Source organism: Peromyscus eremicus, unplaced genomic scaffold (genome assembly GCF_949786415.1).
Source record: "Peromyscus eremicus unplaced genomic scaffold, PerEre_H2_v1 PerEre#2#chrX_unloc_2, whole genome shotgun sequence".
Lineage (NCBI taxonomy): Eukaryota > Metazoa > Chordata > Mammalia > Rodentia > Cricetidae > Peromyscus > Peromyscus eremicus.
In genome coordinates this window covers 1,321,344-1,333,722 of record NW_026734289.1, presented here as the reverse complement: position 1 = coordinate 1,333,722, position 12,379 = coordinate 1,321,344, and the positions used below count along the sequence as shown (strand labels likewise).

General features: G+C 42.1%; 1 long non-coding RNA gene across 1 annotated transcript in view; it reads right to left on the bottom strand.

Moving 5' to 3' along the window:
- Nucleotides 1-8,927, bottom strand: part of LOC131901097 (uncharacterized) — a 221,345-nt gene extending 212,418 nt beyond the window's left edge. Inside the window, exons 1-2 of the long non-coding RNA XR_009376356.1 lie at nucleotides 8,540-8,927; nucleotides 8,250-8,302 (exon numbers count right to left, since the gene is read on the bottom strand). This is a non-coding gene — a long non-coding RNA (uncharacterized LOC131901097). The remainder of the gene's footprint in view (nucleotides 1-8,249; nucleotides 8,303-8,539) is intronic.
- Nucleotides 8,928-12,379: the final 3,452 nt, after the last annotated feature.

Genomic DNA, 12,379 nt, shown 5'->3' with positions numbered 1-12,379 from the left:
AAACAGATTAAGGGTCCTGAATAAAACAGCTTGAAGAAGAGCTCTGCGTCGAGTCTTTCTTGCTGGTCGAGTTAGACGCGACACCTGGGGTCCTGCATATCAAAGCAGTGGTAATGAACCTGGAACTGCCTGGGCCACAGGTCTGTTATTTGGCTTTGGATGAACCGAGTGAGCCAGGAAAGTGCCCATGGCCCAAAGGTAAGGACCAGGAGCAGGCCTACAACAGGTCCTAGAAGGGGGGAAAGAAGGGTCATTAGCCAAGGGGAGTTGGAAAAACAATTCTGGAACCATCCAAGCTCTTGTTCTCCTTTTCTTTTTTTTCTTTTTCTAGTCCTTTTCTAACCTACCATACTGTTCCTGACTACCCCTGGGTGGTCTGTAAAGAAGCAACATTCTTCTTTGAGCCCAGTACAAAGGCCACCTTGTTGTAGAAAGAGGAGATCCAGGCCTCTCCTGCTCTGTAAAACTACCTCAGCTAGGGAGGAAATGGATGACTCGAGGGCAGAAAATCTCTGTTAAAATTGGGCAATATCCTTGTCTATGGACAGTCGAAGTTCAGAGTAATGTTGGTTGGACAGGACCAGAGAGGCAATTCCTGTGCCTGTTCCCATTGCTCCAACCCCCAGAAGGACTGCTAAGGTGATAGCAGTAACAGGCTCCTGTCAAGGTAGTCATTTCAGCGTGGCTTCTCTTCCTAGAGATCTAGGAATTGATCTGAGGAATAATAGGTTAGTCTAGGTGGAAGGGATCTAAGTGCCCTGAGTGGCATCTCTGGTGCTACCCTGTTTGCTGTGCTACCTACCAGCCACAGGCTGTGTCAAGCTGGCCCAACATGGCTGTGACCACCTGTGACACCAAGGCCAGCAGGTCCGACAAGGCTTTCTGACACCTTGGATGAAAATTCAGCACTGCCCTTGGAAACATGACCCCTGCTGTCAGACTGGATTTGTGACAAGCAATGTCCCTGCTCAGCCCAGAACATGATTGGCTATGGGACTTGTATACTGTGTGAAAGGTCTCAAACACAGTTTGCTGTAAAGTTCCCACTGTCCCCTGACAGGAACTCTGAGCAGAGTGATAACAGGGCTAAAGGGCTGGTGGGCATTGCTGTGGGCGAGGACAACAGCCAGGAGGGCTTGCCTGAGGGACAGCATTTGAAACAGAATTAGTTTCCTCAGGAGAGGGGCTATCTCTCCTGGGCAGATCAGGTATATTTACAGCTCTAACCAAGCGTTCTGGTAACCATCTGGGAGCAGAGTGTATCTGGTCAAGAATGCAGGCCGAATCTCGTCCCCAAATAAGGACCAGGTCGGGGCCCTTCCAAAGCCCCATGAGGGGATCTCGCCACATGGCTAGTGGCCGGGTGGCATCTGGAGAAGAGTGCCAGTGCCTGTCAGCAGCAGAGTGCCATGCAGCATCTAAGGTGAGGAAGCTGAGAACAAACAGAGCATGGCTCAATTGATCTCTGGGGGAGGTAAAATGAAGGTTAGTAGACTTGAAGAGAGCCAACCAGGTCTTTAGGTTCTGGTGGGCTCGTTTTATTATGCCCTGTCCCTGGGAATTGTAAGGTATCCCTGTGGTATGAATAATTTGTAGACTATCACAAAATGTTTTGAAGTCTGTGTTGGTATAAGCAGGACCATTGTCTGTCTTTATCTTAGCTGGTTTTCCCAAGGCAGAAAAGGCAAGAATCAGGTGAGAAAAAACATCCTTGTGTGGCTTCCCCAGCATGAGGAGAGGTGAAGATAAAGCCACTAATGGTATCTATAGAGACATGGGGCAATGAGTAACATCTGTCTGCCACATTTGGTTGGGAAGGAGGCCTTGAGGGTTGACTCCCAAGTGTGGGGCAGGGTGAGAAACAACACAAGAGGGACGTTGTTTGACAATTTCTCCGGCCTGTTGTTTAGAGATCTTAAAAAAGTCAGAGGGCCTGGGAATTTAAATAGTGGATCTTATGGGCAGTTTGTGCCTGTAAGACTGAGCCGACCATGAGAGGGAAAGTCAGCCTGGTGGCAGCATCGGCCTGTGCATTGCCATCAGTTAACGGTCCAGGAAGATCACTATGGGCTCTAATATGGCCTGTAAAATTGGGTGTTGGCAAGTCAGGATAAGCTGTTGAATCTGGGAGAAAAGTGGGGTGGTGTTGGAGGTAGGCCTTATGGCTGGAGAAGTTTCTGACAAGGGGATGGAAAAGGCAATATAGACACTATCTGTATAGATATTAATAGGTTGATCAGAATAATTCTGAAAAACCTTTAAAATTTCTGAAAGTTCAACCAACTGCGCTGACGGGAAAGGTGTTAGGAAAGAGGTCGGGCGGCCTTGGGCCACAAAGGCTGCAGCACCATTAGCAGAACCATCTTCCATCTTACCACAAGGACTATTGCTTATCTAGGTTCTATCTGTCTGGGACCTGATTACATAGACTATTCTTGCATTCAACTCAGAGGCAGATATACCTGCACCTGGCTTTAGAGTGTTGGGATTAAAGTTGTTAGCCAATAGCTTGTCTATCTTATTTCTTCTTTGTAGTTAGTTCATACAATTTCACTCATTGCCCTGTCTGCAGGGCTTCAATGGGTTCTCGACCACCCTAAGGACGGAATGATAGGGACAGAAGATACAAAAGAAATGCACCAAGTCTAGATTCTGATCAAGGTGCCACTTTATTTTTCTCCAAGAGGGTTTATATAGTTCCTGCAGGGTGGGGGGAGCAAGAAGCTGTTATTTGCATAAGGTGAGGCAGACTAACAGGATGTTTGTATAGGATGTTTACAGGGTGAAAGGGTCAAGGGCTCTGCCTCGATGTCCTGTTGCTAGGCAACCTGACTGTAAGATGATCTAGTTGCCTGTCCTTAGAGATTCTGTCCTTGTCCCTGACATTGTCAGGGCCTTGGAAGGCTAGAATGTTAGTCAAAGATAAGGAGGCAATTTAGAGAACTCTGGTTCATTGACCAGCTGAAGAAACAGCCTTTGCATCAGTTGGATTAGTTTATATCAGCTTTCATGAAGTTCAGAGCTCATAGTCACATGGAGCAGGTTGTCATTAACAATTGATGCTTGGATGGGTCTGTCACCAAAGTGCAAACCTGTGGAAACAGATATAAACTAGGAACAGAAATAAAAATGTATGACCTTATTTGGAAGTTTTAGACCCATATAATGCAAGCCTTTATGTCATCAGAAGTTTATATTTCTCAGACCCTTGTCAGGACCATCCAACCTGTCAAACAATACCTGAATAGGGGAGTGTGGATTAAGAAGAGACAAATAGAAAAAAACAGAGACATACAAGAAAGGAAAAGACATAGGATAGATTTGGGAGGACTATCACTGAATACTGTTGTATCCAGTTTATTCTACCCAGTGCTTATATACAGCTGAGCAATAGACAAGAGAGCATCTGCAAAGCATACCACATTGTTACAGACTTCTTTATCTGAAGGTTCTTTGGGTTCAAGGAGCAGTTAAGCCACTTCCCTGCAGCACAGATCTTAAAAGGTCTTATTAATAAAAAACCACAAGACAGATATTGGGGTAAAAGCTAGAAGATTAGAGAGGCAGAGAGCAAGCTACTACATCTTAGCTCTATGAAATCCTGTGCCAAAAGAGAGAGTTAGCTCCTCTAGGCACCCTGCCTTATCACTTACTCTCTTCAGAAACTCTCGACATAGTTACTGAATCTCAGTATGCAAAAAAAGTGGTCCTACATATTGAAACTGCAGAATTTATCCCTGATGAGTCAGAATTAACTTTGTTATTTATTCATTTACAAGACATAATCAGAAACAGGAAGTATCCCTTATATATAACTCAAATCCAATACCATATGTGTCTGTCAGGCCGTTTAGCACAAGAAAATGAGGAGATTGATCAATTATTTATAAGAAATGTACAGGAGGCCTCAGAGTTTCATAAAAAATCATGTCAATTGTGAGGTTTTAAAAAAGGATTTTTCCATAACCTGGAAACAAGCTAAGGAAATTATATGGAAATATCCTAGTTGTTCATTTTACAATCAGACTCCGCTACCCAAAGGATGTAACCCAAAGGGCACTCAGAGGAATGAAATCTGGCAGATGGATGCATTTCATTTTGTAGAACTTGGAAAATTGAAACATGTGCACCACACCATTGATACCTACTCAGGATTTCCATGAGCAACTGCTCTGAGTTTCAAAAAGATTGATTCTGTAATCCAGAAATTGCTAGAAGTTTTGGCCATCATGGGTACGCCTATATATGTTAAACCTAACAATATCTAGCCTATGTCTCTGGTAAAATAAAAAGTTTTTTGCTTATTACAGTATAAAACATATTACAGGTATACCACGCAATGCTATAGGAGAAACAGTCAGAGAAACATCAAATTGAACTCTAAAGGGTATGCTAAATAAACAAAAAGGAGCAACAAAATCCCCCAGAAATAGATTACATAATGCTTTATTAACTTTGTACTTTCTCAATGCTAATGAGAAAGGAACAATAGCTGTGGAGAGACATTGGATAATAGAAAAAAAACTACAGAGTTAAATTAGCCTGTATATTTTAAGGATGTGCTGACCTAAGAATGGAAACCAGGATATATGTTACGTTGGGGATGAGGTTTTGCTTTTGTTTCTATCAGAGAAGGTAAGCTATAAATACCATCAAAATTGATAAAGAGCCGGGCGGTGGTGGCGGCGCATGCCTTTAATCCAAGCACTCGGGAGGCAGAGCCAGGCTAATCTTTGTGAGTTCAAGGCCAGCCAGGTCTACAGAGCGAGATCCAGGAAAGGCACAAAGCTACACAGAGAAACCCTGTCTTAAAAAAAACCAATAAAAAAAATTATGGGCTTGGGGATTTAGCTCAGTAGTAGAGTGCTTGCCTAGTATGCATAAGGCCCTGGGTTTGATCCTCAGCTCCAGAAAAAAAATTGATAAAAGTTCTATTTGAACAAGACAGACCTCTTAATTAGAAGAGGTGATAGTTCCTCAACCAACATGAACATCCAATTTAAAGTAATTTGGCCTATTACATCACACATAAAATTCATAAGTCTTCCTAAATGTTTGTTTTTGTTCTTCTCTACAAACAGTTATCACAAATGCTGTTTATATAGTCCCAGATCAATTAAAAATTAAAGCTGGCTTTGGAGTTGGATAATGACTCTCTCCTTCTTTAAAGCCAAGCATGTTGTTAAAAAGAAAATGCATAATCTCTGTATCATGTCAGAAGAATCAACTGATATGGGGCAGAAGAAAGCCAAAATTAAGAGACGATTCTATTGCCACTGTTCTCATAATGCTTTGATGCTATTTTGATTCTTTAAACTTTCCTTAAAGTATGAATTTTATATCAAAATTTATATATATATATATATATATTTGTAACTCAACATAAATCCAGTTACTCTGAACCTGATAGAAGAGAAAGTAGGAAGTAGTCTTAAACACACTGGCATAGGAGATCACTTCCTAAATATAACACCAGTATCATAGTCACTGAGAGAAACAATCAATCAATGGGACCTCTTATACCAGAGAAGCTTTTGTAGAGAAAAGGACACAGTCAACAAGACAAAGTGACAGCCTACAAAATGGGAAAAGATCTTCACCAACCCCACATCTGACAGAGGGCTGATATCCAGAATATATAAAGAACTCAATAAATTAGACATCAAAATGCCCAACAGTCCAATTAAGAAATGGGCTATAGAGCTAAACAGAGAATTCTCAACAGAGGAAGCTCAAATGGCTGAAAGGTATTTAAGGAATTGCTCAACCTCCCTAATCAGCAGGGAAATGCAAATCAAAAGACTGTGAGATACCACATTACACCCATCAGAATGGCTAAGATCAAAAACACTGGAGAGGATGTGGAGCAAGGGAAACACTCCTACATTGTTGGTGGGAATGCAAGCTTGTACTTTTCCACTTTAGAAATGAATATGGTGATTTCTTAGAAAATTGGGACTCAATCTCTCCCAAACACAGCTATTCCACTCTTGGGCATATACCCAAGGAATGCTCAGTCATACCACAGGGGCACATGCTCAGCTATGTTCATAGCAGTATTATTTGTAATAGCCAGAACCTGGAAACAACCTAGATGCCCTTCAACTGAAGAATGGATAAATAAAATGTGATACATATACACAATGGAGTACTACTCAACAGAGAAAAACAATGACATCATGAGGTTTGCAGGCAAATGCATGGATTTAGAAAAAAAATCATCCTGAGTGAGGTAACCCATACTCCGAAAGACAAATATGGTATGTATCCACTCATAGAAGGATAACAGATGTAAAACAAAAGATGACTAGAGTGCTACTCACAACTCCAGGGAGGCTACCTAGAAAACAGGACCCTAAGAAAGACACAGGGATCACCCAACAACAGAGAAATGGATGAGGTCTACATGAGCAAACTGGACGTGAGGGGAGTTAATGAAGGGCAAGTGTCGGGAGAAAGAAAGCTTAGGGGAGCAGGAGGTCCCAGCTGCATCAGGAACAGAGAGGGAGAACAAGGAAAAAGAGACCAAGATAAATGAAGACCCCATGGGAATAGGAAGAAAAAAAGTGCTAGAGAAGTCCCCAGAAATCAACAAAGATACCTCCACAATAGACTGCTGGCAATGGTCAAGAGAAAGCCCGAACTGACCTTCTCTGGTGATCAGATGGCTAAACACCCTAACTGTCATGCTAGAACTCTCCTCCAATGACTGATGGAAGTGGATGCAGACATCCATGGCCAGACCTAAGGTGGAGCTCCAGGTGTCCAATCAGTGAGAGAGAAGAGGGATTGTATGAGCAAGAGATATTGAGACCATCACTGGAAAAAGCACAGGGTCAAATAGCCAAACTAGGGGAAAGACATGAACTATGAACCAATAGCTGAGGAGCCCCCAACTGGATCTTGCCCTCTGGATAAGTGAGACAGTTGATTAGCTTGAACTATTTAGGAGGCCCCGAGGCAGTGGGACCAGAACCTGTCCTTAATGCATGAGCTGGTTTTTTTGGAGCCCAGAGCCTATGCTTGGACTCTTTGCTCAGCCTGGGTGAAGGGAGGAGGGGACTGGACCTGCCTCCACTGAATCTACCAGGCTGAGCTGAATCCCCAGGGGAGTCCTTGCACTGGAGCAGATGGGAATGGGGGGTGGATTAGGGGGAGAGCGAAGGGGGGGACCGGTAGTAGGGAGGACAGGGGAATAAATGGCTGATACGTAAAATTAAATTAATTATAAAATTAAAGAAAATGAAGTGCTTCTTACATCAAAGTGCTAAATGAAAAAAATCAGTTTTTGCAAGCTTTGCTTACTGTGATGTCTGCCCCCAGCATGTAACAGGATCCTCTTAAACTTTGATTTTTTTTCAGTGGAAAAACTTTTACAACTCCCAAACATATTGTTACAGCAGTTTATTTAAAAATTTTTCTCCCATTTAAATTGGGGTGGTTCACTTCCACTCAAACAAACACATGTTCCAAATAAGAATAGCAAGACAGAGAAGAAAATATTAGTAGCTGGACTCAATACATACTACATGAGTTATAGTAAGTCACCAAAATCGTTTACGTGCTTTTATTAAAATACAACATTGGGCACAGCTGGCATTTATTTGTTATTAGATTAGCCAGATAAGGATTAGAATTCTGAGATTGGAACAGGCAAACACAACTCTATATTTAGGATCAAACACGTTGATTTCTACCTTCCCTCTCCATCTTCTTTACTTTTAGCATCTGAAAGTGGCTAATCAATAAAGAATAGCTAGCTGGTGAGTCTTTCCAAATGGCAAAGGACAGGAGCCACGCACAATATTTGCTAATGGTCATGAAGAGAAGTGTCAATTTTTTTCAACCAATTTAAGTGATTCTCTGCTCTAAAGCATAATTTTTAGCAGTTTTGTAAGTTTAATATCTGATTCCTTTGTTTCCAGAAAGAGATGTTCTCCAGAAACAGATTTGCAGCTTAGGTTATATAAATGCTAGCTTATAACCCCACACACAAAAAGAAACAAGAAAAAAAAACAAAGTCCCACTTATGAAGGAAGTGATTTTGTAAGTCATTCCTTGTGACAGCCCCAATCTCCATGGTGTATCCCAACCCATCTTTCTCCAGGTAGAAGAAACTGACATGCAGAGAGGCTAAACTGCCAAAGACATAACCAAGATTTTCCTGGGTGTGCCTGCTGTCTTGTTCTTGTTTTGCACTCTGTTCCTCAGAACTGCATTCTAAAGCTTTACCTGTGGCTATTTCAGACCTTATTCTCCTTGGATAACCTTTCATGTAGCTCAAAAGGGCCTGTTTCATGTCCTAGGAGAGAAGAAAAAAAAATCAAAGTGACTTTTCACATCTGATAAAGTCTATTTACTTTCAAAGGAGGAAATTGGTCAAAGATCCGTTTACAGAAACCTTGTTGAAGAGGCACAGAAGTTAGAGTGATACCAACAAGTTTTCCCAGGGATCTACGTACATCAGCCCTGGAGTGAATCTCCAACATAAGATAAACTAGTGGACACATTGCCAGTCATTACTTACACGCCCACATACCTGGAATTTATGGTGCTACATTGCTCTCAGCTTTTAGGAGCCTCTTCTGACCTCCAAGGAAGGACATAGCATAAGATTGAAATTCATTGTCAAGGCAGTGAATTCAGACCCAGTTCCCCATATCTGAAAATTCCAATGGTCAGGAAATTCAAGGAAAAATACATTCGTTGAAGTGAAGCTTGTTGTATATAACACATTAGAAGAATTTAGCATGGTACTTGTTATGGCAAGACAATTTCTGGGGACACTTATTGACAGGGTGAAGTGGTTTGTGAGTCTTTGGGTGTCTCTGGGTCTTTGTAAAACTTTGACAGGGAAACACAGGTTGGGTTCAGGAGGAAGTAGGATCTCTTCTTCTGAGACAGATAAGGTGCTGTTGAACATTTCATGAAACACACATCTCACTGACTTGTGAAAACCCCTCTGTCATATAGTGCTTTCTTAATATCTTTATTGCACTGAATTATCAGGCACAGCAACTTAGAATGGGAAAAATTGATCATAGCCCACAATTCCAGGTAATAGTTCCATTTTTGAAAAATCAGGATAGGAACTCAGCTAATCATATCATATCCACAGCCAAGAGCAGAGATAAACAAATGTACTCATGCTACCTGTTTGCTTATGCTTATGCTCTAGCTTCTTCATACTTACACTACACAGGTTGCAGACAATGAAATGCTTCTGCCCATTTTAGGGAGTCTTATCTCAATTAACAATTAATAAAATCCCACAGAGACAAGTTCAAAGAAAAATCTGATCTTCAAAATTCCTCATTGAGGGTCCCTCTTCCCAGGTGACTAGTTTGATTCAGTCTGATAATAAAAAATAAGAATCACACTGCCCCACCATCACTGCCAGGATTTGAGGAGATTTCTGCCTACATTCAGAGCTGTGGTCCTCAAACTGTGTGGGTCACCACCCCATTGGCGTTTGCATATCAGATAAACTGCACATCAAATATTTGAATTACAATTCATAACAGTAGCAAAATTAGGACTGGAGAGATGGCACAGAGATTAAAAGCACTGCTTGCTCTTCCAAAAATCCTGAGTTCAATTCCCAGCAACCACATGGTGGCTCACAACCATCTGTAATGAGATCTGGTGCCCTCTTCTGGCCTGCAGGGATATGTGCATACAGAATACTGTATACATAATAAATAAATAAAACTTTAAAAAAAGTAGCAAAATTAAAGTTAAGAAACAACGAAACAGTTATGTTTACGGCTCACCACAATGCGAGGAACTAATGTTCATGCTATTTAAAGATTTAAAGGGTCAGAGAATTGTAAAAAAAACCATTGATCTAGAGTGTCCAGTGGAACCCGAGTGTCTATGTTGCTAACTATGAAGGGGCTTGCAAAGGATTTTCCTGAATATCCTTTGCTCTAAAGGAAACTCATGTTCTGTGTGGAAGACTCCAGCTATCTGGCCATCTTTACTACCCAGTAATAGCAGACCGCTTTGAGCTACTGAACAGAGAGTACAACACCCACTACACACATGCTGATGACACAGATTTTAGTCACACTGGGCTCCATGACCATTTCACGCTCCTATGAGTGCTTGTTCCTAGACTGTATCAGCCTCTTCCTCTAGCATAACTCTGCCTAGCTGTTTCCTGTAGACTCTTTACCAGGAAGTTGTTTAACAAGTGTCCTTCTCAGTCATCATTAAGTCTGTAATGTCTTGTGGCTAAGGAGATAAGGAGATGTAGGTACTTTTTTATTTTACATCTTTTTTTTGTATTGTTTTTTTTCATTTTTCATTATTTAGAAATTTTCTCCTTACCCCACATGCTGTCCACAGAGCCCCCTTCCTCCCACTACCCACCCCCATCCCTCTCTCCCAAGCCACTGCACATCCCCACATCCCCCAAATCGAGGTCTCCCATGGGCAGTCAACAGAGTCCAGAACACTGAGCCTAGGCAGATCCAACCCCCTCCACACTAAACCAAGGCTGTTCAAGGTGTCACACCACAGGCACTGGGTTCCAGAAGCCTACCCATTGACCACGGATAGATCCCTATCCCCTGTCTGGGTGCCTCCCAAACAGTTCAAGCCAAATAACCATCTTCTGTATCCAGAGGACCTAGTCCAGTCTCACGGGGGCTCCTCAGCCACCAGTCCACAGTTCATGGGTTTCCACTAGTGTGGCCAGTCACCTCACTTGAAGGTATTTATGATGAACTTTAGCATATATAAATTTCTATGATATTATTACCTTGTGTACATAAAATTTCAGTAGGAGATAAAGATTCAGTTCTACAGGTAAAGAACTGAAGGATGTTCAATCAATCAGGGAGAGAGCTCTGGGTTTGGATGGAGGGGATGCTGAAGGGCTTCCCTTGTATCCCAGGAGAGGCTCCTGCAAAGGACAACTTCACATCCAGTGTAAGGAAAGCTCTTAGCAATATCAGTTCCCATGACATCTGCAGCTCTTCCCTAGACATTCTATTGTTTCCTGGAGAGCCCTGGCATCCTCTGTGATGTCACTATGTTGTCGCAACACCCATTGTCCTTGGGAAGTTTATTCAGTGCCTTCACCGTTTCCTGATGAACATGATGGCATACTGAAGAGTCTAATTCAGAAAGAGAATGGAGAGGGTAGAGAAACCAGAGAGTGACTGAAGAAAGCTGACCTTCAGCCTCAATGTAAAACGTCAAGAAAGAAATGGTCAAGAGAATCATGTAATGAGTTCTGTGCAAGAAAAGGGAATCTTCCTTTAGGAAGTGAGCTTGTGCTGAATCTTCCAGTAATGGGGAACAGAAAGCTGGAGTCTCTGGGAACCAACAGAACATCCCTACTTGTCATGCCTCTTAAAATTCAAGGATTCCAGGATATTAACTGTTCTGGCTCAGAAGTCAGGAACTGGTAAGGCCAATGCTTTATGCTGGGAACTCTTGCTTTCATTCCTTTTGGTAGATAGGCATTGATGTGTGAACATGAGACTGACATTAAATCGGGAGGGATTAATGAGATGAGCCCATTTCAAGGCAGGACATCACTCTTCTTTAACCACAGTGGCTAACTTTAGTTACTTCCCAGCCATTCTGTGTTCCTCAGTTGTCAGTGAGGAGACTTGTTGAGTCTGGTGACCATGTTCTGCCCTTATATGTCTTCTCCATCAATAGTTATATGGATAGAGTGACCTGTCAAGATATTTGGGGAACCTCTAAATGACTGGGGTGATTGTGAACTATGGCAATTTTTTCCTGATTTTAAACCCACAGGCTTGTGGACTTTGCAGCCAATTTGAATTCTGAGTCTTCAGCTGTGAATGGGCCTGAAGAAGCTATCTCCTTGGTTACTTGGAGCATGTGCTATGAGGGCAGAGAAAACCAAATAGCTGGGATAACCACTTCCCTTCAAATAGAGGAGACAGCTGAGTTACGCAGAGGGGGCATCTGAAGCACAGGACAAAATAATTTGCGGTGTCACCGAGTCACTGGTAAACAAGCTTTCTCAAATATTTGATTAGGACACAGGGTGGTCTGTCCATTATCTTTACCTAGTGATACTGCAAGTTCTTCAGGGTATGCCTTCAGGGTATGCCAAAATCATGTCTCTGAACTCCTCCCAAAGGCAGAACCTCAAATGTGGACAGGAATGATATGAGGACAAAGACTATTCTGCTTCCTCTAAAAAAGAAACAAAAACAGAGCCTGTGACATGATTCATAGTACTCATGGACTGAGGCAGTAGTATGAATTCCCAGCATGACTTTGAAGAGAATCTATCAAGTGCTGTCTAGTGTGAGATGTTAGCTGCTGTGAGTTTGAGTTAATTTTTTTGTTACTTACTTTAAAAGGCCTTGTACACTTGATTCTCCAAGCA